Source organism: Eublepharis macularius, chromosome 3 (genome assembly GCF_028583425.1).
Source record: "Eublepharis macularius isolate TG4126 chromosome 3, MPM_Emac_v1.0, whole genome shotgun sequence".
NCBI lineage: Eukaryota > Metazoa > Chordata > Lepidosauria > Squamata > Eublepharidae > Eublepharis > Eublepharis macularius.
Window position 1 is genome coordinate 33309696 of NC_072792.1, and position 23035 is coordinate 33332730.

Below are 23035 nucleotides of genomic sequence, written 5' to 3' on the forward strand. Positions count from 1 at the left end.
GCTGAAGAAAGTCACCCTCTGGAAGTCTACTTCTGTGACATTGTTCACTTCAAGATAGAACTCGAACCTTGCGATGTATGCCTCCCAATCTTTGGAAGTTGAGTCAAAGGGTTCAAAATGGGCCCTTGGAAGCCAAGATTATGCCCCATTGAGATCTTGAAGAATAATTTAACAATATTGCTATTGGTTAAATTCTGTGTATGGACCATAAAAGCAAAAATCATTACAGTTTTAGTTCCCATGCAAATGACATTGCTCAAAGACAAACTTGGAAAATCTGTAACTGGATAGCCCAATATTTTCCTTAAGAATTAAAACAACTATAAGGTATTGGTATACATGTTGTACATTTGGATCAAGAACTGAAACAGGAGAAGTTACCCCATTCTCTCTGGACACTTCCCCTAGTTGATATTGCCATTTCTTCAAGCTGCTGCATGCTGTGGAGGGGAAAAAATACACTTTGGATATGGCTTTCCTTAGTGGGGGTAATGGCTGCTGGGAGGGAACGTTTCTGTTTCAGGGCAAGGTTAAGCCTTCTCGGCCAGCACTGTCATACAAATCAGACAGTTCCCACTATGGGTGCCTTTTGATAGTAAAGAGACTGGAAAGCAACTAACATGGCAACCCCACCAGAACATATACATTGAAAAGTGCATGGTGGGAATAAATTCAAGACTCCCAGGTGGAGGGATATATCTAGTCCAGATAACAGATCCCCTTTACCAAAAGCATTCCCCAACACTGGTTGTCCAATCTTTTCAGCTATAGTTAAAGACCCAGCTTCTATGGACATTGATGGATGGCTTTAAGAATTAAGAAAAACCATACCACCTCCCATTTAAAAATATTAAATTCTGTCAAGAATTTAAAAGTTTTGCTTCCTGTCCTGCTTATCCAAGATCCCACACCCTGATTTAATGCAAGTTTGCTTGCTAGAATTCCTTTTTAAAGAGGCCATTATTCTTTTACTTTATGTTCTGTTCTACGCATTAAAATGCATACCTGAAACATAGGCACTAGCTTATTAGGAATGTTACTTTTAGTGTATGGATTATCTTTCAGGTGTGAAATCTGTGCTGAAAACTACAGTTGCCAATTCTTTTTCATCACTAGATGGCACTCCAAAATTTAAACTGCAATATCTTTCTTTCTTTCTTTCTTTCTTTCTTTCTTTCTTTCTTTCTTTCTTTCTTTCTTTCTTTCTTTCTTTCTGTCTGTCTGTCTGTCTGTCTGTCTGTCTGTCTGTCTGTCTGTCTGTTTTCTTTCTTGTATTTTTTCTTTCTTTTTCTCGCACGATTCCTTTCTTTCTTGTATAGTTATAGTTAAGAAGCACCAGCAGAATGCTTGAATACTCATATTTAATAATATTCCTTCGTCTGATTAAATGTGTAGGGTGGTATAAAATGATGCTGAAAATCATTTTTACAAATAAAATTGAGAATCAATCCACTAACAAAATATCAAGATCTAAAATTCAAAAATTGCGAGTCTTGGATTTGTGAAACTTGGATTCAAAGACTTACAAGCAGAGGTCCTCTCGTAGAATATGTCCTTCTCACCCTCTACTATCATCTTTAGTCCCCCATGACACCCCAAAACCCATTCCTCAGGAACGGTATGGGATGCATTTGTATGCATACCCAAGAACTCATTTGCAGAACATTAAACTGCAACTATATCTGTACACAACAGATTTATCTATTTAAAAAGCATATCCTTCCTTATCTCCTCAAACTCAAGGTGGCTAAGAAAGCAGCAAAAGCTTCAAGGATACCAAAATATCATAGCCATCCATCAACAGGATTAAAAACTCTACACAGTTAAAACAGCCAAATCTGCAAATACTTGGCAGTATTTGGGAATTTTGAAAACCATCTTTTGCTTTACTCCTTCACCTTGACACCTCAAAAACAATTACTCCAAGGAAAAGTTGCACAAGGTAAAAATGATTAGTTTGCTTTAATCATTGATTTCAGCAATTTATTTTGTCTGCCACCTAAGGAGCAACAGCCACGGGCGCTAGTTCCCCACAGTATTACATCAACTCCGAAGGAATGTGGTTTAGTAAGGACAAAACACAATTCTGTATACTGGGATCTAAAGTGCATGTTTTACAAAACCTGAATACTTCTGTCATCTGCTGACAGAAAGGTACAGGTTATGGTGGTGTTTGTTTGCAGCTGTCCTGCTGGGTTGGATCAAACTAGCTTTTCTGTTGGTGAAAGACCATCCAAAAAAGGCTATCTTGGGGATTACGGGGTCTGTATAGAAAAAAGCCATGTGGGATGGAGACTGTAAAATGACTGAATGAAAAAGCAACATTTCAGTTCAGTTGCACAATCCTCAAAACAAAGACTTCTTAAGGGGGGTGGGGAGTGGGCACAGTTGACTGAGCCTTGTAGATGGAGCAAGCTACCTTATCTTTGACAAACAGTGCTGTATTTCAGTTTGAGAGGAAACCCTTTGCCTTCTAAGGCAGAAATGCTAGTAAATGAAAATGTAATGCTGGAATCAGGAGCAATTTCAGTACCCCATGCTCCATTTACTGGGTCACTGATATGGGTCAGCAGTTCAGTTCAAAATCTGGAATAAAATACTGAAATTTGGCTGATTCAGTAAAATCTGGATATTCTGAATAAAAAATCAGGTATCTCAAATTTTTACTTTTTTTTTTTGTACACATCAGCTTCAAGAGAAGGATCTGCCATTTGGCCTACAAAATTAATCAACAGATAGTCCAGTAGCTACTTTCTTCCTGTCCCCCACATTTCCAAATAACAACAACAACAACAACAAATATAACAATAATAACAACTGCACTTATATAACCCTCTTCGATACAGATCAGTGCCCTATCTAGAATGATGAACAAGTTGAGTTTCACTGTAAATGCTCTGGTGAAGGTGAAAGGGAGGTGCTTTGAGTATGTGTATAGTGCATTTTATTATGTTGCTGAGTATACGTGTATGTATATGTATGTATTTTAAACGCTAGGATGTTTATATATTTATAATTTTAAACTGTGTAAATTGTTCGATGTATTTTAAATGTGTGTAAATTGTAATCCACCCTGAGCCTGCTGGTGTGGCGAGGACGGAATATAGATCTAATAAATTAAATTAAATTATCATCCCTACAATAAAGCTGGGGAGCTGGGGCTGAGAGGAGTGGCTTACCCAAGGCCACCTACTCAACTCATGACAGTAGTGGGATTTGAACCAGTAGAGTACTGATTTGTAGCCAAACCACTTAACCCCAGTGCTACCAAGCAGACCACGTCTTAAAAACCATCCAAACCAACAAGAAATGCATAGGTAGAACAATGAAAACAAGAGCTAAAATATATTCAAAACCAAAAAAGCAATAATTAAAACATTGGGACGGAAGGAGAGGTCACTCGGGAAATGCCAAATGAAGCAAAGAGTTTTCAACAGCAAGAGCACTCTGCAGAAAGCTGTTTATCCTTCTGCTGCAAGCCACTTCCACTCAGGTTGCAACTGCAACAGCCTTTTGCCTGCATTACATTTCTGGAGCTCTGGTTCTGCATTCCAGGAGAACAGGCTGTGAGTCATCGCCTCATAACATACAATTACCAAAGGGCTACTTGTATAGAAACCTCATTTTGTGGGTATGCTGCAAAATACATAGGTCACTTTTCAGACAAAATGGGGCTTGCAGATACTGAGATGATTGTGTGTAGCTTGCTGTGTGCAGCATGTATGGAGGACTGGAAACCCACTCAACATCCGAAGAGGGATGTAGTTTCATAAAATCTCATTTAGAATTTTGTTTTTGTTTTGACATCTGCAATTGCACAAATGTGACAGATGTCGCTTTTCTGTTGAAGGGAATTTGTCCTTAAATCCTTTTTTTCTTAGTATGGGGTTTTCCCACATCTTCCCTCTCTTTACTGGCCGCATTGAGTTTATTTTTTGATCTGAACTCTGAGGCAAAGTTCAGAAATACAAATACGATTGTACAGCAGAAGCCAACTGAAGCTGCCTATGCAGCTCTAGAGCTTAACACTCTCTTCCAGCTGATAATTGTCTTAATTTGATTCCTTGTGGGCTCCTTCTAGCAACAACAACAGCTACACCAATAATAATGAAGATGGCGCTGACTATGAAGGAGGTCAGTCTTTTACTGAAGTTCAGTTTTATTTCAGATAAGCATTGGGAATATTTTATACGGCTAACAAACAACTTGTTAAGAATATTAACAGCTGCCATATCTGATTGCAGCAAGGAGACGGTTTTCGCTGTATTTTGAAATAATCCACCAAACTTTAATAAAATACCACTGGACAACTTTTTGTTTGTTTGCTTGTTTGTTTCTTTGGGCACAGTTGTAAGTAATTAGAATGGTTCAGCAGATATGTTTGCTCTTCTAAATGCAAATAATGATTAAAATGCATATGGATAATTAACTTTTACCTAGTTTTTTTTCTTTCAAAATATTCACTAATTAATGAAGTATAAGCCATATTGCTCAGATAATGGTGTCCCACTCAGGTGTTAATGGCAATGATAACTGCCAACACTCGGTGATGATGATAACCTTCAGAGAACTTTCACAGGTTGGGGGGGGGGGGGCGGGGAGGGGGTCCTGTATATGTAAAAATGACAAATCATTTGTCAGTATAGTAGCAGATGTTTGCCAAGATTTCTAGATGAAAGATAGGTTGTTTGTATAATGTGCATTTTGTAAAAGAAAGATTTGTCGCGGGAAGGGGGGAGTTAAGCACATACTATAAAATGTACTTTGGACACCGATTTATTTTTCTGTATTTTAAAATAAAACACACCTGCAGTGCTTTGCTTTTTCTCACTTAAGTAAGTGGTATTCATCCTACTATATAAAAGGCTAAGCATATTCAAGACAACTCACTTCCTACCCTGGTGTACCTCCAGAGGGCCCTGCTGTGGAGGGAAGCCTAGATGAGGCATCCAGAACTCCAGAGAGCATACTGCAGCATACTGGGAAGCCCAGGCTGAAATCAAACGCACAGCAGGTGATAATGCCTGCCTCCAGCCTTTAAACAGCTGGGATCTGGAGTGGAGCAAGTGACACTGCCAGCCCTTTGTCTTCACCCAGCTGGGATCAGAAGTGAATCAGGAGGCAATGTCCACTCCCCATCTTCACTGAGCTGGGATCAGGAGTGGAGCATGTGGCAATGCCTGCCCCCGCTTCACCTAGCCGGGATCCGAAGCAGAGCAGGTGGCAATGCCCACTCCCCTTCTCTCATCCAGGATTAGGAGCAAAGTAGGTGGGAATGCCCACTTCCCCTTTCACCCAGTTGAGATTAGGAGTGGAATATGTGGCAATGCCTGCATCTTGCCATCACTGAGGTGGTATCAAGAGTGGATCTGGTGTCAATGTCCGCCCCTGTCTTCATCCAGCTGGGATGTCACATAGCAGGTGGCAATGCCTGTCCCCCTTCACCAGGCCAGGATCAGCAGGAGAACAGGAGGAAATGCCCACTCTCCCTACACCCACCCAGGATCAGAAGCGGAGCAGGTGGCAATGCCCGCCCCCCTTCACCTGGCTGGGATCAGGTGTGGAGGAGGTAAATAATTCCCACCCCCTTCACCCAGCAATTCCTGCCCCCTGTCACCAAGTTGGGATCAGCCACAGAGCAGGAGGAAACGGCCACCCTCCCTCATCCAGCCATAATCAGAAATTGAGCTGGTGGCAATGCCCATCCCCCTTCATCCAGCTGGGATCAGGTGAGAAGAAAGTGATGATGCCCCCTGCCTTCACCCAGCCAAGATCAGGAGCAGAAGGTGAGGCAATTCCTGCCCCCTTCACCTGGCCTGGATCAAGCGTGGAGCATGAGGCCCCCATTCAACCTGCCGGAATCAGGCACAGAGCAGATGGCAATGCCCATTCCTTCTTCACCCAGCTGAGATCAGGAACAGAGCAGATGGCAATTCCTGCCTCCCTTCACCCAGGCAGGATCATGTACAGAGCAGGAGGTAATGCTGGCCCCAATCACCTGGCTGGGATCATGAACAAAGCAGGTGGCAATGCCTGATCCCCCTTCACTCAGCTGGGATCAGGTGCAGAGGAGGTGGCCATGCCCGCCCCCCTGCCATCATCCAGCCAGAATCAGTTATGAAGGACGAGGAAATGCCCACCTGCCCACCCTCCTCTTTCTAGAGCCCATTGTATTTTTTCTTACAATGGGCTTTGTTGCTAGTTCAGACAAATATGAGAAAATAAAGGGGCAATCTTACTATTAGACGTGTGCATAACAGAATTCTCAAGCCAAGATATACACATAAATCGTTCTTTTGAATAATTACTTTGATTTTCTAGAAAAGTAACACAAATCCAAGATGCTTGGGAATAACAAAATCTGATGTTTACCAGCCATGTATCATGAGTATATGTTCTTCTCTAATTCTACTGCTTTCCTGGCCAATACAGTTTCACCTTTCCTATCGGACTCTTGCAACGGAGAAGCACAAAACACTCTCAACCAATCAGAAGCTTCAGAGAGCTGCCATTCTTCTTCCTGTCCTTCGTTGGGTGGAAAGAGATGTTTTCTCCTCTCTGAAAGTAAAAAGCCTAGGCTTGTACAGGAACACATAGAATTCAAACATTTTTCCAATTTGATTGAAACTTGGGAGTGGACAGAAATAAGCAGCTTTGCTGAAATTTGGGTGACATTTAATTGAAACACAACAGCTCCAGCTATCCAACCCTGAAAAAGTCCCTCATAGGAAATAAAGGAAAAGCTGCAGATCACCTGCCTTATTTTGTTAAACACCACAACAAGGAAGCATGGCAAACAAAGTTTTCAGCAGAAAGGTAAACTTTTTTTATTGTCAGCCAGTCACTGTAAGAGTAGGAAAAAGAAATGATTGCATACATTTTTTAAAAAAATATTGATGCCCATCTGGAGCTCTCCTGCTAGGTTGCTGCCATTTTAAAAATCAGTAGAGGGAAATGCAGAGAAATGCAGAGAGGGACCTACTTCAGCAGTCTCTAAAATTGACAACCCCCCTTGTTCAAATCTGCTTGAAATTTAGTGAGTCTTGATTAGATTAGACTAAATTAGATTAGGTTCGGTTCGGTTCGATTCAAGGGAAGACTGTGTTTTATGCAATTTTGGTGCCCCAGACCCTTGACTAGATTCCCTATTGAAAATAATGGTCCAGAGGAAAAATACAAGGATTTAATCCCCAAACCAGTAATATCCTACCCAGAAATAAGTACTCACAGTAGCCCCCTCTCTCCAAGCAAAGTCTAGATCAGAAATTATCATGAAAATTTTCTTGATACCTCTAGTCAGCACTTCTGCAGGGACCAAATATGCTTCCTAACTTTGGTGACCCCAGTTACTGAGAATCCAGACTGTTCCCAATTTCATGCTTCCATCCTGACATGAAATTTCTTACAAGATTCATACAGGTCAACTTTCCTTTCTTTGAGTATATCTTCCTTGTTCAAGTTTTCCTGATGTTTACCTAGTAACCGTTCCTTTGTTTCGTAATGTAATTTTGACAAAGCCTTGTGTTAGATCTTAAAGGATAGTGACTGGTACATACATCTGCCTTACTGATGAGAAGTTTGAAGCCTGACTGACCCCACTGCTGTTCTGTGACTCTGGTAGTTTGAGCATTAATTGCTGCATTTACAGCCATTCTATTATATATTTACCTGACTTTAATAAATCCTTTTTACTATCATTAAATGAATTGGCTCAACGATTTCTTTGTGATTGATCAGGTGATGTTGATTCCCCATTAGATTGGATTGGAACATGGGACAGTTAAGAGCTCTCCCTTCCCTATTAAGTTGTTCTTCCCCTGATAATTTATGGCATCATTTATGGAAAAGTCCTTGATATTGATTGTGTAATCTACCTTGAGTTTCAGTGAGAAAGGCGGACTATAAATTACATGAGGATGATTGTGGAAATTCATAGCTGTGAGGTGTCAGATCAGCAGCCTTTGGAAAGTGGAAGCTACACCATGAGGGCTAAAGAAATTTTATCAAAGTGAGATAAATTAAGGGGTGGTGAAAGTCATTTGTTTCTGACATTCAGGTGTTAAAGAGATTTGTCCATATCCCTTTATTGTGTGAGGAGATACAACATAATATATCTCTGAGAGCCAAAGTAGGTATCACAGCATCCAGTACCCCCCACTGTTTGAAAAGTTAGTAGTGGGCAATATTTTGTGGTCCTCCACACCATTTACCATTTACCATTTTTAAACGGCTGAATTCTTCTTTAAAATGAATTTAATGTCCACAGGTCCAACCCAGGGATACCATAACACCTAGTTTGACCCTCTTAGCTGTCTGAGGGCCAAGCTACACATGACGAATGACACTTGAATGGCAAGTGGATTGAGTGGAGGGCAAGTGAACAGGGAGAAATACACTTGCGGTTCAAGTGTCATTTGTCATGTGTAGCTTGGCCCTGATTCTGTTTGGGGAATGTAATACCCTTCCTGAGATGTTATCCATATCTTTAAAATCTGAACTACTGTCACCATGGGAAAGACTACAGGACTGTATAAAGGAATTTTATAAGGACTTTGGGACTCATTTACAGGCTATTTCAGAACTTTGTTTCTACAACATCTCAGCACCTCCTTGAAAGCAAGGAAGACAGGAAGCACCTGTCATAGCTAGTTTTGTAAGGCCCACTTCACATAATTTTTTAATCCAAATGATCATGTGCATTTTTTTGTGATTTGTCTGCTTTGAAAGTTTAGTGGCCTCAGGTAGAGGTGCCAAAACATAGAATCTGAGGTCTCCTCACCCAGCTTTCCAAGTCATTGAACCCAGTGCACTGAAAGTATCAGATGTGGCCACAGATAATCCTTTGGGAGTCTGTTTGAACTGTGCCTTGAAGGTAAAAATATTGAGGTTGTGGTACCAAGCTGAAAGGAAAGTACCTTTCTGTCTTTGCCACTATTTTCTTGAGTGTCAACTGGCTTGACCCTCTTCCTGAAACAGCACAACTTCCAGATCTCTCCACTGTTATTATGAGGGAATGTTTTTTATGGTGGCCACCTTATTTGCCGACCTACTACATTTTGGGATTATGCTACGAGTATAACTGTCTTATCTTTTCATGATGTTTGCTCACATTCTTTTAATGCCTTCATGAGTGAATGCTGGATTTGTTATGCAAGTTAGATATTTATATCTACCCACTTTCCTAGAATAAGCATTTTGCTGCAGTTTGTATTTTAAAGTGTGAATGAAATAATGAAATGTTTTTATGATCTAATATCAGCAATTTGCTTAGTCAGTTCTCCATGAAGATGAAAGCTGTTTGGAAACCTAAATATAATTATTTTATAATACAAAACAGAATCTCTCCAGTTTTAGTAAAACATAGGGATTTCATGTACTCTCTCCTAAACTCCAGTGTTCAGCTAATCACTTCATAAATATTTAGCTGTGGGAAATATCTTAAACTACAAAGAGGAGTTGGTGTTTACTACCAGTATTTTTAATAGCTCATTAAAGAATGAAAAGAAATAAAAGGGAAGAATCGCAAATACATTTTCCCCCTTTTCTCTAATAGGTTCCACTTGTAAACATTTATTTATTTATTTATTATACTGTGGTATGATCATGGGAATTTTAATACTTTATGGTGAGTCCTAGATTGCTTCTGTTTCATGAAATATGGGTTGGATCCAGCCAGCTTTTTCACTCAATCTTCCCCTATTTTTCTCTCAATAATAATTCCCATCTCGCATGGCTTTTGTCTGTGCAGGACCTTTGATCACCAGCACAGCCTTTTTGTGTGGTTAAAGGGAACCCTATCTTCTTTTTCACCAGCAGAAAAACTGATTGGATCCAGTATATATGTGTGTACATGCATGTACAGAATGTTATTCATCTAAACTCTTCCAGTTAGATTTAGAGGACTGAATAGAATTTTGCTCACAGAATGGATCTTTTTTACCTTCCCATTACAGCCTAGTTGTTCCTAGAGCTGGAGGAGGAAGAATTAGTGGTAATATCATTACCCCCCTTGAACAAGTGACAGTTCCCTCTCAATCACAGGAGAAGCATGTGGACCAACCTTTTATTTTAAACAAAGTTCTAAAAACAAACAAACAGAAAAACACGCCCCTCCCCTAAAAACCAAAACCAATGTCATTAAAATTTTATGGCATTCAGAACAACAAACCAAGAAGGAGAGAGAAAAGAAGTTATGTCATATTTAAAGAAAAAAACTAATAAATAAGAGTAACATATATGTCCCTATTAACAAAAAGCACAATAGAAGGATGTTAGAAGCTGACATGAACATAATCTTTACTCAGGAGGTTTTGCAAACCTCCTGAGGAAAGATATTTCACTGGTCTCACAGGTTCAGCTTTCATCCTGTTCACCAGCTGTGATCAGATAATTGATCATTTGCTGAACTGGTCCTTTAATATCAGTTCATTTGATTACAAACTGCTTACTGATAGCTGCCATTTACTGCTACCACCTGCAATTATTAAAAGATGCATATTTAAAAGAGGGGGGGTTGTTTTGAGATTTTTAAATTGATACACGGTATTTAAGTTTCTATGTATACCTTTAGTGCCTGCCCATGAATTGAGCTACACTTGAAATCAGTTGCTGGCTACATTCACTTCCTAAATAGATGCCACTAACTATGCAGTCACAAAAAAGCAGGCAATACATTGTACCCAATGCTGGTTATTTAAAGAATGCATCTGATTGCTCTGTCACAAAGGGGTGACAAAGTGAAAACAACTCTGTGTTTGAGCTGTCAATATGAACCAAACATGACTGAGGGGGATATGTGCCTCTAATTGGTAAACCAGGAAGATTCAATATGAGGACTGTGGAAATATAAAAACTGACCACAAGTTGCAACAAAAATGGATTACTTACTGTCAAATCATGATCTGGCTGTACATAAGACATGGATAATAGGGGTTCGCATAATGAGAATTCTGTGCCACAGAAAATCACAGAAAAAGAACTGTTTTTGAGCATTACTTGTGAATCTCTGGAATGGAGAGACTAGTCTGGGCTTCTTGGTGGTCACAGAGACCCTCCCTTGAACATTCTGGTTTTTTCCCCCAGTGCTTTCTAGTCTTGACTAGTGCACCTTGCTTCATCACAGCACATAGCCACTTCTTGTTTATTACTGCCCCTTTTTGCCCTCTGGGGTGCCTGAGGTTCACCAGTGGCAATCCAAGTGGCAGTCCAAGTCTCTGCCTGGCACGTACCACCCACATGGTGCCCTCCAAACCCTCAGAGCAGTTTTTGCTCTTTCTCTCTTACACTCACTGCCACCACTTGGCCTTTGTGGGGATTGCATAGAGGGAGAGCCAAGAGACTCACCATTCTCCTGTCTTGCACCCAGTCTTTTGTAGCACCTAGTTACTGCAGGGACTGTTTACTGCACGTATGCACCCCTGGGGGATCAGCCAAGTGCCAACAGAACACCTCCTTTCCGTGACACCTGTTTTAGGTTGTGTGGTTGAGCAATGGGAGTCTATGTGGTATAGAGAACTGCTACCAGCATTTAAGAATTAAAAAGCCATTTATTAAAGAAAAGAGAAAATAAAATGTTCACATTCACACTTCTAAGCACAGCACCAAAGCAAAAAAAGGAACTGAAAAAGAAATAGGGGTGTGCAGTTCAGTTCAGAATTTAGATTAAAATGCTGAATTTTGGCTGATTCAGTGCAATCTGGCTGGCTACTTTTTGGTTCTGTTCTATGGTGTTCTCCCAGTGACTAAACCCAGTGACTGGCTGCTATGAATGACACTGGTTTCGTTAGGCTAAGTTGCAGTAGTGCCCCTTGCTTCAGTTTGGTTTGCATGGAATTGAAGTGATTCTCTGATATAATGTTAGGCCTTTAACAAATTTCACATCTGACACTGCAACTCCCCACTGGAAAACTCCCCAATCATGACAAACATTAATGATAACAACAACAACAACATTCGATTTATATATCGCCCTTCAGGATGACTTAACACCTACCCTGAGCAGTTTACAAAGTGTGTTATTATTATCCCCTCAACAATCACCCTGTGAGATGGGTGGGGCTGAGAGAGCTCCTAGAAGCTGTGACTGAGCCAAGGTCACCCAGCTGGCTTCAGGTGGAGGAGTGGGGAATCAAACCCCGTTCTCCAGATTAGAGTCACGCGCTCTTAACCACTACACCAAACTGGCTCTCAATTGCCACAAATTCAAAAACATCACAAAAATTTTCAAAATTAGGAATAATTACGGGTGTGCAGCCTGGTCTGGGATTCAGGGAAAAAGCTAGATCCACTAAATCCAGCTTTCCCAAATCAAATAAGAGAATCCTGGATCCAATCTGGGAACCCATATCCAGACCCTCAGATAAATCTGGATTAATCCAGGCTTATCTGGGAAACATTTCATTCGCAGGCTGGCTCCTTCCTGGGCTTCTCCCACATTTTTTTCAAGAGGGGAGAAAGAATGTTGAGTGAGTCAGAGGCAGGGGGGAGGGGGAGTGAGACAGGGAAGGGGGAGCTGAGTGGCCAATCCATGCAGAAGCTCTCCTTGTCTGTCCAGCTTCTGTGAGTGACAGAAGTTTAGCTGAGTTAATTTAAAACATTGTTCCTTGTTTTAGTATGGGTTGGCTGGAATTTGCTGTTTTGAAATGATTCTCTGGTTTGATGTTGATCCCCTTGCTTTGCTTTGGTTCTGGGGGGAATTCCATCCATTCCCATTCTTCAGTTTGGTTTGGCTTGAATGCTCTGTTTTGACATGATTCTCTGGTTTGGTGTTGGTCCCCTTGCTTTGCTTTGGTTCTGGAGGGGATTTCATTCCCTTGCTTCAGTTTGGTTCTGTTGTGCTTTTTCTGGGTTGAGCTTGCATCTGGGATTATGCCATGGTAACCTTGCCCCAGTGGGAGTTAGCTTTGACTTTTTTTTTCTCATAGGATACAGTGGAGAGTGGTTGGGGGTACCTTGTTCATGGGCCCATAGAATTGGACCCTGGGGTCCAATCTTCCTGAAACTTGGATGTTCTTTAGAGGATAGTCAGGAGTAGTTTCTCTGCAAATTTGGTGGCATTTTCTTGAAAATAACCCCTCCAGGCCCCCAGGTAGCTCCCAGATAGGTTTCCCCCTAGAAAATAATGGATGAATAATGGATCTTGCTGATTTGGATTAGAGAATTGTGCCTGAATTTCAGGGAACCCAGATCCTTCCCCCCTCTGAAATCCAGATCTGTATTTCCTGGAGTTTTATGTTTTTTGTGCACACCCCTACTGCTCATGGCTACTGCACAGGTGCAAAGTTATTTAAGACAATATTTAGAATGAACTTCCACAAAAAAATATTGAAATTACCAGAAGCGTGCTTCTCTATTTAAATCAGAACCATGGAGAGCAAGCCATTGTGTCGTTGTTGCAGGATTTTGAAGTTCATACATCAAAAATTGATCTGCAATATGATATAAGCACTGAGAATCTACATGAATTTCCCAAGATATCCTCAGTTTAGGTTTCTTTGAAGTCCTGTGCCAATTGTTTCACAGTATAAAACAGCCATGTACAATTGACAACCAGCCTACCTTTTCTAATAGGTCTGTACATTGACAATGCACTAAATCTTGGATTTTTATCATACCAGATAAAGTCAAGTCATTAATAGCTTTTTCCATTTTTTTCACTTTTTATATCTGTAATATTAACAGGATGGCTTGGAATAAAAGGTTTATTCTGGGTAATACATTCCTGTTAACACCGGCATAATATTCAAGACAGGAAAAATTTAATTTCTCCCATCCCTTCACATTCTCTTTTACTACCTAAAGCAGTGATAAACTCTTTAGACAAATGCTCTTTGACCTATCAGAAGATAAATTTTTCCATACTTGCAGCATCTTCAAAGGGATACTTAACTATGCGTATGCCTTGATATATTTGAACTATTTGATTTTAAATTACATTGTGGGTGGTGGTGGTAAATGGGGTGGCAATAAAGTCAGCTGTTGGGATCTAAGCCCCTATTATTCAGAGTCAAAGGGTAGACTTGCCTTGTAGGGGCCCATGTTATTCTGTGCCGATTGTGCTCCCACTGACAGTCCACCCATCCCCAGCCCTTGAAAAACTTACTCAACATATGAGAGAGTCATTCTGGAAAACAACTCTTGCTCAGCTGCCACCACCCTGGTAGCTGCTGCACCCATGGATGCTAGTTGGTTGGGACAGTTTATCCAGGATCTCCTACCTTTCCAGCTCCAGCTGCTCCTCTGAACTCCCAGCCCTGCCACTTCCTCTGTAAAACAACTTGTGTCAGGTCTCAGTACTCTTGTGTGCCCACACCTTAACTTTCAGCTGGAAACCTGACTGTAGTTCTGGAATCCTACCTGGATCTCTTGAAATGTAGCAACTACTTCCTTGGTAAAGAAAGCAGCATTATGTACAAATAGAACAATCTTATGCTGCTGGGTGCTGCCTGTTGATGTAGGTATCTACCTACTGCCTTGTTTTGGCATCAATGTCATGTCAAATTGCTTATGTTCAGTTTCAGCAAAGTTTCAGCTCTGTATTCAGATTTATGCTTGTATTCAGATTTATGCTGTCCATAAACTATTGTATCATTTATTGAGCATCCCAGCCATTGATTGTTTTAATCCTATATTGTGAAATCTGCCTTGTGTCTCAGTCCGAAAGGTGGTGTATAAATAACACAAACAAACAAACAATGCATTTTAGAACATATGCTAGGAACAACACATTCATGAACATCCCCAATGCTATGAGGAAGTGGTTGATATGAGCAAGAGGCAAACAAAAGTGGAGTTATAAGGTCCTCACATACAATTAGTCATTTCTGTGATAATAGACAGTTAATTGCTATGTCTGTCTCAGGATATTAAGAAAGAAAATTAATCATTTTAGTAAGAGTTGCGCTAAATTCCATTCTAATTAATGTCATTTTAATAATTGCCAGTTCAAACTATTCAACCACTTTCTGCAAAAAGTGCAAGAATTACAAATGCAAGAATCTTTTTGTTTGTTTTTAATTGCTTGGATGAATTATGCTAAGAGTGGTTCTTAGCTTTTCTGATAAATGTCTGGTATGGAATTGGATTGTTCAGAATGGTTTGTGCAGGAAGGTTGGGAAAAATTCATTACCAGATGAAGGAGATCTGGGCTGAACTTCTACTCTTCTTGCATTAGAGTTTCAGACTAGAATCTTGAATTCTCATTCTGCCATGGAAACTCATAGAATGATCTTGGGGCACTTATATATTCTCATCCCAATGTAGCTCAGAGGCAAGGGTGGGCTGGCTATTAAGAGTGCCAGGATGCCTCCCAATGAGCCAATAATCTTCTCCCTGATTTGTGACAAAAGGGCTGACCCCAGTCTGCTAAGCCTGCCCAAACATGAACCACATTTCAATGTTTAATATAATAGGTGAGAAGGATGAGAAGATGAAGCAGCAGTGACTTGAACTTATCCTTTGATTTCTTTTGCACTTCAGGTTAAATGCACTGCTAAAAAACCCACCCAGAGGTTTTCACCTTCATAGAAATGTTAGTTCAGTCAAAGACAGGTAGAAGGAAAGCTTTCTGATTAGAGCTGGGAGAATGTTGTTGGTTATCAAATATCACTGAATTATTTTGAAATTGCCCTTTAAGAAAAATCTCCAATTCCTTGAGATCTGCTAAGGTATCAGTAATCAGAAATATTCAGAATTTCTGAACTACTTTGAAAGGACTGGTCCATACTTTTTATTTATTTAAATATTTCTATCCTGCCTTTCCTTTGTGGCTCAAGCTTGTCCAAATTTTAAAAATACCAAAGTACCACAACCTTCCAAGGGACCCCCCCCCAAAAAATTCCTATAGCTTATACCCATTAAAAGTTCTAGTGAGTAAAATGGCCTTGCAAAGCCTCCTAAAAACCTCTTCTACTCCTCTTCTGAGAACTCATTGTGTTGGGCGGGAACCACTATAGAAAAAGCATCTGCTTTGATAGATGCCAGGCAGGCTAACTTAAGCAGGGAATGGATAGTAGCTGGCAACATACAAACATGTTATTTGATTTTGCTAACCTTGATTACCGTACACGATGTCTTTTAGATGACTCTGTTAACAAAATGGGTGAGGAATTATGGAAGTTCTGTCTGTGATGTTATGCTCGTGTTTCTCAAGTCTTCTTCAGATGAGATAAGTAGGTAGAAGTCAGCACATGTAGAGAGGCAATTGGAATGTCAGTGCTGGCCCATTCCCCATTTATGCATAGAATGTGAGTATGGCTTCTATGCATGCACAGACTGTTTGGAACCAGATCATTATTAGCAGTGCCATGCAAGATTTTACTAGAGAACCTGTTCTTTGCATAGTTTCTACTATGGATAAATGTGTGATCATAAATCCCTCATCAACAACTAATTTTACACATTGCTTTGACTGATAATGTTAAAAAATGCAGCATAATCTTGACCACTGAAACAGAGCCTAAGCATGTAACTGCTCACCAAGGAGTTCCTGGTTTTCTTTTTCAATTGGAGTTTTTGCCCTATGTTGGAGTCCCCTGAATTTAGAGAATGTATGTTATATAGCAATGATCAGGAATAGGTCTCAAAAGCACTCTTGTGCCATCCAAAACATATCCCAGTTCTAAAATGCCTTAATCTGATTGCAGTTCATATTATTGTGCTTTCTTTATTGTTTTGATTTCATCAGCGTAGACGCAATTAGTTCCATAGCTCCACACTGGGTTTGTTACATCACAAAATACTATCACCAACAAGTGGAGGAATTTGAGTCAGCATTATTTGTGGCTTAATAAAACGTTGTGGCAGTTCAAAAGTCATCATTCATCAACCACTATCTTTATTATCTTGCTGAAATAGCTATGTAATTTATTTTGAAAAGCAAAAAAAATCAACAAAAAGAAACTATCCTCAGTTTTCTGAGGGAAGACAATCTTTATTTCCTTCAAGTAGGTGGATTTTTTTTTATTCTTGAACAATCACTCATTGTATTGTAAGGCATTTCATGCACAGACATAGCTGCAACCCCCCTTCTTTGTCTCTTATCTGCATTAAATAGTGTTTTATTACATATGAAAAATCCATCTAGAAGTTGTATGTCAGCTTATTTTGATTAGCACAACCAGGATTTGGTCAAGATTTGCAGAAACTCTCACAAGAAATATCACTAGCCTTAAATATCACCATTCTTAACATTCTTTTTTGCTTCATTTCTTAGTTATTTCTGCCGAACAGGAATTACCAAATTCCCTTCAAAATTCACTTTATGCAAAACTCAGTCCCCAGGTCTTATTATTTTGTCTATTACACGGAGAGCTTCTCCACCAGCCCTAAGTCCCAACAAGACATTCAGTGTTGGTGAGAAGTAGATGACAACATCAGTACTTCTGTTGTTAACTTGTGTGGGAGCCCACAGAGAAAGTTCATAAATTGTACTTATTTTTATTTTTTCTTTTCTTTTTGGAGTGGTGTGAATTTTTACAGAAAAAAATACTTCTTAGGAATGTAATGGTTAACCACCCCCCACCCCACACACACATCACAGTTTGTCACTCCTGATTCTTCTGCAGCTGTGTTTGGTAAAACCTTCCCAATGACTCACTTGAGGTGCTCGCGTGGCTGGCCTTTTTGGGGCTCAGTGTCTCAAACATCAGGGGACTAGTTATCTTCCTTCCAACAGTACTGGATCTTATAAACATATCTGGTGTGCTGCACAGACCATAGTAAAATGGGGTGCACATATGTAGTCCTTCCTCATGAGGAGATTCCAGAGGGGTTAGAATTACCAACCTTAATGAGGAGATTCCTTCCCCCCTTTTTTCCTCACTAAAGATAAAAGCTGACATGAGGTATCAGAGGCGAACTTTTAGTTAAGAGTTCCTGATTACTTAATGTTCTTTTTTCTTCAAGACCAAAGTAGATGTTACTTTTTTGGCAAGTGGTGTCTGTTATAAATCATAACACTTTTGAAACTGCTCTGACCCAACTTGTGTTCCCTGATTCCTTGTAGTCCTACCAAATTTTAAACCAGGAAAGGTAGCCTTTCTCTCACTAAAATAATAAAATTCAAGAAATCTTCCACTCCTTAATATTATATCCCTCATTTGGGTTTTTCATATGGTGTCTAAACTATACTTGAGCATATGTGCTCCAGTAACTGTGAAGCCCTAGGTGGTGTCAACTTTGGAGTATTCAACTACTCATGGAGGGAAGGAATCACTTTCTGTACCTTTGGCCCCTAGACTGCATGTAAAGTGCAATCGAGCTGCTTCCGACTGACCTTCAAGCATCCTTTCATTAATAGACTTGTTTGGATCTTGGAAACTAGAGGCTGAATAACAGACAAGGTTGTGATAAGTGATGGTTGAGCAGCATTCCTTGGTTCAGCTGCCAGTATGCCCCCAAATTCAGCACCTTGAAACATTAAAAAATGTTAATTTCTAACTGAAGACTAGAAATGGTTCTTAATTGTATCGCAAACATTTTGCTCATGCACTCTTCAACTGCTTTTCTGAAGCTTTCTTCTTTCCTCTCCTGTCCATGTAGCCCACCTAGACAGAAAAAAAAATCAAACAAAAGAGATGTTTTCTGTGGTTGTCTGGTGGGGCATGTATCTGTGTGCTAAGAGGTCGCTTCAGGGCTTGTCTCTCTATTATTGAGCCTTGCTCATTTTGTCTGTCTGACTCCTTAAGATGAGTGTGATTGAGCGTTCAAACCTGAATCAGATTTTTGTGTTTTTGCATTGCTATAGTTTGATCTGCAATGCTCTTAAAAAGAAGAGATGTGGGAATGGATCTAGCCAGATTTTTTTGCCCAAACTTACTCAATTCTCCTTTCTACAACCCCCATCTCACCAAGATTTTGTCCATGCAGGTCCTGTGATCTCCAGCATAACCTTTTATAGGTAGCCAAAGGAGACCTCTCACCCTTTTTCACCAAAGTAAAAGCTCTTTGGACCTAATACATAATGCTGCAACTAATGAAAGCTACCATTTGTGTAGGCATAAAAGCAGCACCAACACTAGGAAGAATGTATTTGATTTTAAATGATGTATGGCATGCTCATGACGATCTTGGGGCTATACTAGGGATGCTCAAGCCCAATAGTGTGGCTCATACTCGGTTTGCTGGTTGCAAGCAGGGAGCCATATCCAACAGTATGGTAAGCCATTCATGAGCAGCTTGACCTGTTTGTCAAGGCACTTTTCACATATCAAAACAATATCTTACAGTTGTTGTGGGTTTTCCGGGCTGTATTGCCATGGTCTTGGCATTGTAGTTCCTGACGTTTCCTGACGGCAATACAGTTCCTGACGGCAATACAGCCCGGAAAACCCACAACAACCATCGTTCTCCGGCCGTGAAAGCCTTCGACAATACAATATCTTACAGTATTTTACATATGCTTGCTGTGCCCCAGACTAATGGAAGTCCTATTTTTGCTGTCCCCCAGAGATTTATCTATCTTTATATGCGTCCCCTTGCCCAGTTGGTGCAGAGTTTCAGACTGGATGTCATCAATATGCAGATGACACCCAGTTGTATCTGTTGATGGGTGGCCGACCTGACTCTACCCCTGACACCCTGTTGAAAGATCTGGAGGCCATGTCTGGGTGGGTAGAATAGAGCAGGATGAAGTTGAATCCTGAAAAGAAGGAGGTCCTGTACTTGGGCTGTGGGCTGTCAGAGGCAGGGATCCTTCTCCCGACCTTTTTGGGGGGGGCACCACTTGTGCCCGTACCATCGGTTAGGGGTTTGGGTGTGATTCTGGACTCATCCTTGTCTATGGAGGGCCAGATCATGGCTGTGGCTTGGGCAGCCTTTTTCCACCTTTGGCAGGCCCAGCAACTGGTGCCCTACCTCTCAGCCCAGAACCAGACTACTGTAACTCGCTCTACACAGGGCTGCCCTTGGGCTTGATCTGGAAACTTCAATGGATCCAGAATGCTGCTCCGCATGTCCTAACTGGAACTTCATATAGGACACACATTACGCCTATCTTAAAGCAGCTTCACTGGCTCCCAGTAGAATTCCGGATTCAGTTCAAGGTGGTTTTGATCTATAAAGCCCTAAATGGACGGGGACCAGCATACCTAAGGGACCATCTCTCCCTGTATGTGCCCCAGAGAGTATACTTTGTTCAACTGGAAAACATCTGCTGGTGGTCCCTGGCCCTAGGGAAGCTCAGCTGGCCTCTACCAGGGCCAGGGCCTTTTCGGTTCTGACCCCAACCTGGTGGAACTCTCTGTCTGAGGACACTCGGGCCAGCCAGGATCTTGTATCATTTTGACAGGCCAGTAAGACAGAGATGTTCTGCCAGGCATATGGTGGAGGCTAATTTTAGCCTATCATTGCTGAGCTTTCCACCGGTCTCCCTCTACAAGGGGTATGGAGAGTCCACTCACACTGGCTGCCCCAAAAGGGGGTACAGTATTTTATCTGTTTCTGGTTTTATGACTGATTTTAAGTTGTTTTTTAATCAATGTTGTACCTCACCCTGAGCCCGCATGCGGGGAGGGCAGTTAGGCAGCTGGGACGGGGGCTGCCAGATGTTGGGATCCAGCTCCCTGCCCTGGATGGGACACCACTGGCAACTTTGCCAGTGGTAAAGAGTCTGGGTGTGTTCCTGGATGCCTCCCTATCGATGGAGGCCCAGGTCACGGCGGTTGCCAAGTCTGCATTTTTCCATCTTCGTCAGATCAGGCAACTTGCCCCCTACCTGACGCCCCAGGACCTGGCTACAGTGATCCATGCAACGGTCACCTCCAGGCTAGATTACTGTAACTCACTCTACGCTGGGCTACCCCTGGGCCTGATCCGGAAACTACAACTGGTCCAGAATGCGGCGGCACGGGTCCTGAGTGGTATACCTTACCAGTCACACATCACACCTGTCCTGCGCCAGCTGCACTGGCTTCCGGTTGAATTCCGAATCAGGTTCAAAGTGTTGGTTCTTACCTTTAAAGCCCTGAGTGGGTTGGGACCAGCATATCTTCGGGACCGCCTCTCCCTGTACGTTCCCCGGAGATCGCTCCGATCAGCGAATAAATATTTACTTGTGGTCCCCGGCCCTAAGGAAGCCCGCCTCGCTTCAACCAGGGCCAGGGCTTTTTCAGTCCTGGCCCCAGCCTGGTGGAACGCTCTGTCAATGGAAACCCGGGCCCAGCGGGACATATTATCGTTCCGCCGGGCCTGTAAGACAGAGCTGTTCCGCCAGGCGTTTGGTGATTGAAGGGGGCGGTGCCATGTCGGCCTCCCACCTTTGGGGTGGGGAAGGTTCTCCCCACCACTGCACCTTGTTAATTTGTTTTATTATTTGTATATTGATTTTAGTTTTTGTTTTTATCGATTTTAACTGTTCACCGCCCAGAGCCCCTGGGATGGGTGGTATATAAATTGAATAAATAAATAAATAAATAAATAAATAAATAAAAATAAAAATAAAAATAAAAATAAAAATAAAAATAAAAATAAAAATAAAAATAAAAATAAAAATAAAAATAAAATAAAATAAAATAAAATAAAATAAATATTGCTGTTTGCTACTCACCAGAAAATTCTATAAATAAACATTGAGCAACTTAATTGGTAAGCCGTGATTACAGTAGTAAACACTGTTTTTTTAAAAAAATCTTAATGTTTGATGTTTGTTTATGTTCATATGATTGTCAAGATCACACACGTGCATATTTTCATTGAGAGTTACAGTATCCCCTCTGTGTTATTTAGTTACCTGACCCAGCTACTCATGACCCTGAATCGATTTCAGTGTTGTGCAGATGAAAAATTGGCTTTCAAGGCAGAAAGAAACAGTACTATAACCAAACCCAGCGACCCAGGAAATTGTGAGTATGTGCAGTGGCAGGTAACCTAGCCAGCTATCACACTGAAATCCTCCATCTGCTCAGATGCCAGGCCGCTCAAAATACAGTTTAGTTTGACATGGGAACAAACCATCATACAGAGTGGTCAACACAAGAGTTCAAAGGGATTGCAAGCAGAGCAAGTTTGACTTTGGAACACATTCTTGGAACCATCACTCCTCTTGAGTGTATATTCAACCCTACTGGCTTCCCTATAATTAAATGGAGGGACCATTTTGTTGTCATTATATTATAGGGCAATTGATTTTTATTACCATAGGAACAGGCTTGCCATTTGCTCACTCACAGCAGGTAATCCCCTGCCCTGAGTCCCAATTCTCAGCCCTTGAGAAAATGAGGAACAGGAGAAAAAATAGCTAGAAAACAGCCTCCATAGTGATGGCGTAGGGATTTCCCCATGTCTCTATTTTTTTTACCATAGAGATTAGGGAAATTCCTAGAACATTACCCAGAAGTGATATCCTATCTTCCTCAAATTCCATTCTCCCCAGGCACTGTCCTCAAAATCTCCTGATATTTTCTGAGGCAGTGATGGCAACTTCCTGGGTTGGGGGGAAGTGTGTCTGATTTGGATGTAGACATCTGTGTTTTTCTCGGCCTTACTAATTGTTATATGGTAACATTAACGGAACAGAACTGCCAAAACATGGAAGGCAGCGAGGCTCAATATAAGGCAGAAACACACAGTACCGTGATGTTTCATATCTAGGCAAGTAGATAAAAGGAGAAAATGAGGAAAAAAATAAATCTCTTCACAGTCACTTGGTTTGAATGGCAACATCACTGCTTGTTTCTCACAGAACTTTTAAAGATTAGCAAAAAGGTCTACGCAAAGGTGACAAACTAAAAGCTTGCAACTGGCAGGGGGCTGGCTAATAGAGTGGGGAAGCATTAGGTAGAGAAGATATAATGGGTAAATGTTACTGGCTGCCAAATGTTTTGTTAGCTATCTTCCTTTGTATAACAATGGTGTTTTATACCTGCTGGGTTAGTGCTTTATGGAAACCTTACAGAAGAGCCTGGGGGAAAAAAATTTAAGAGATGGAACAAGTGCAGCCAAACTGCTTTGCTCAGCTGGAGCAAAGGGAAACATTTTTACATCTGAATTTTTTTGTTGATGAGGTTGTCTTAGGCATCACAAAGCCTGGTTGCCTTTA